Source organism: Dipodomys ordii, unplaced genomic scaffold (assembly GCF_000151885.1).
Source record: "Dipodomys ordii isolate 6190 unplaced genomic scaffold, Dord_2.0 Scaffold121, whole genome shotgun sequence".
Taxonomy (NCBI): domain Eukaryota; kingdom Metazoa; phylum Chordata; class Mammalia; order Rodentia; family Heteromyidae; genus Dipodomys; species Dipodomys ordii.
This window is the reverse complement of record NW_012267337.1, coordinates 1,699,955-1,702,928: the sequence shown is the minus strand read 5'-3', so window position 1 is coordinate 1,702,928 and position 2,974 is coordinate 1,699,955.

Sequence of the window (2,974 nt, the reverse complement as noted above, 5' to 3'; positions counted from 1 at the left end):
AAAGAAAAAAAAAGCCGGAAGTGGCACTGTGGCTCAAGTGGTAGAGTGCTAGCCTTGAGCTGAAGAGCTGAGGGACAGCGCCCAGGCCCAGAGTTGAGGCCCCACTACTGGACCCAGAAAAAAAAAAATTGTCTCAGGGACTTTCCTTTCTGGGCTGACTTTGAACCGCGATCCTCAGATCTCAGACTCCTGAGTAGCTAGGATTACAGGCGTGAGCCACCGGCACCCGGCAGCTTAAAGTTCTTTAAGAAGACTGTTGGCAAAATTTTGATGTATCCAAGAAGGCTGCTAGTGTGGACTGGAATGTGAGTCAGGATCAGATGTGGTGGCACTCACCTGTAATTCCAGCACTATGGAGGCTGAGACAGGAAGGCTGTGAGTTTGAGGTCAGCATGGACTACATAGTGAGACTCTGTCTATAAAAAGGAAAGAATGGAGAATTATGGAAGAGGTGACATTGATCAACATGCATAGTGCTTATAAACTGATATGTTGAATTGAAACCCCTTAGTACAACTACTTAAAGATTATTTTACAAAGGAAAAAATGAAAGAGAGAAAAGAGAAATGTGTGGATAGTGCTGCTGAATACCTGAAAAATGAATCTTTCTTATATACTGGCAGAAAGTTTAGCAATACTAGTGCCTGCTATGGTACTGAAGGAGGTAGAAAATGTACCTTATGAAATGGCTGGTCTACCAATGCATGGTCAGGAAAGAATTAAAAGTTTTTCCTGACTAAAAGTCTCTCCTGACTTGGTTTAGTTTCTTGGAGTAAAACATAAATGAAGAGGTGTAAACTATATTAAAGACTGTTAATTAAGAAAAAGCAGTAATTCCTGGGTTAGAAAATTTCTTGTTTTTTAATGGCGAATAAACCTAACAGAATCCCTTATCAGGGGGGTTTTATCCAACAGCAGCTGAATATAGAATAGTTTTTAATATATATCATGTTATGCCAAAAAGTTTTCACCAATTTAAGAAGAGTGGCTCATAACTATAATATTAGCTACTCAGGAAGCTGAGATCTGAGAATCAAGGTTCAAAGCCAGCTGGGCAGGAAAACATGAGACTTACTTTAACAGCATGATTGTATAGGAAGCTTGACTTGGTGGTGTATGCCTGTACTTTTAGCATTCAGGATTCCAAGTCATGAGGATCATGAATTCAATGTAAACTAGAGTAAAACCTAGTGTCTTAAAGAAATCTAAGAGGCTGGGCGCTGGTGGCTCATGCTGGCAATCCTAGCTACTCCAGAAGCTGAGATCTGAGGATCATGGTTCAAAACCAGCCTGGACAGGAAACTCCGTAAGACTCATTTTTTTTTTTTGGTCGGCCGTGGGGCTTGAACTCTGGGCCTGGGCGCTGTCCCTCAGCTCTTCAGCTCAAGGCCAGCGCTCTACTACTTGAGCCACAGTGCCACTTCCGGTTTTCTGGTGGTTTATTGGAGATAGGAGTCTCACGGTCTTTCCTGCCCGGGCTGGCTTTGAACCACGATCCTCAGATCTCAGCCTCCTGAGTAGCTAGGATTACAGGCGTGAGCCACCAGCGCCCGGCTTCCGTAAGACTCTTATCTCCAGTAAACCACTAGAAAACCAGAAGTGGTGCTGTGGCTCAAGTGGTAAAGTGCTTGTCTTGAGCTGAAGAGCACAGGGACAGCGCCCAAGGCTAGAATTCAAGCCCTACAACAGAAAGAAAGAAAGAAAGAAAGAAAGAAAGAAAGAAAGAAAGAAAGAAAGAAAGAAAGAAAGAAAGAAAGAAAGAAAGGAAGGAAGAAAGAAAGGAAGCAAGAAAGAAAGGAAGCAAGAAAGCAAAGAGAAAAGCTGAACTTCAGTGGCTCATACTTGTAATCCTAGCAATTCACCAGGCTAAGATCTGAGGATCACTGTTCAGTCCCAGCAGGAAAGTCCATGAGATTCTTATTTCCAATTTACCATCAAAAAGCCAGCTATGGCTCAAGTGCCAGTCTTAAGCAAAATAAGCTAAGGAACAGTACCCAGGCCCTGAGTTCAAACCTTAGTTCTGGCAAAAAGAAAGAAAAAGGAAGGAAGGAAGATAAGGAAGGAAGGAAAAGAAAAGAAAAACAAAAAAGAAAACACCTATATAATTTAGGCTGGGTGTCAGTGGCTCACACCTGTAATCCTAGCTACTCAAGAGGCTGAGATCTGAGGTTTGCAGTTTGAAGCCAGCCCAGGCAGGAAAGTCTGTGAGACTCTTATCTCCAATAAAATACTCAGAAAAAGCAAGAGGTGGTGCTGTGGCTCAAGTGGTAGGGCTCTAGCCTTGAGCAAAAAGAGGCTCAAGGACAGTGCTCAGGCCCTGAGTTCAAGCCCAGGACTGGCAAAAAACAAAACAATACAATACAATGCAGGATTTATCATTGGGATGCAAGAAACATCCAGCATACACAAATCAGTAAATATGCCATGCCTACATAATGAAGGACAATAACCTCAATGTGTTTGTCTCAATAGAGGCAGAAAAGGAATTTGACATAATTTTTAATCCTTTCATGATAAAAACTCTAATCAAATTTGGTATCCAAAGAATGTATCTCCACACAATAAGGGCATTATATGGCAGCCACAGCTGACATACTTAGCAGCACAATGTTGAGAATTTTATGTCCAATAGCGGGACCAAGACAAGGATGCCCTTTCTGTCATCTCTTCTACTCAACATAGTACTACTGGCAGGCCTAGCTGGAGCAATAGACAAGAGAAAGAAAAGCCATCCAGATGGAAAGGAGGAAGTCAGCTTGTTTCTATTCAGACAGTGTGATCTTATACATAGAAGCCTCAAAGACACCACTGAAAATGGCTAGTAAACTTGTAGGTCAGAAAAATTCATATGTTAAAATCAATAGCATGTGGGGCTGGGAAGTTGGCTCAGTGGTAGAGCACTTGCCTTGCATGCCTGAGGCCCTGGGTTCAATTCCTCAGCACCACATAAGCAAAAAGAAAAAAGCCGGAAGTG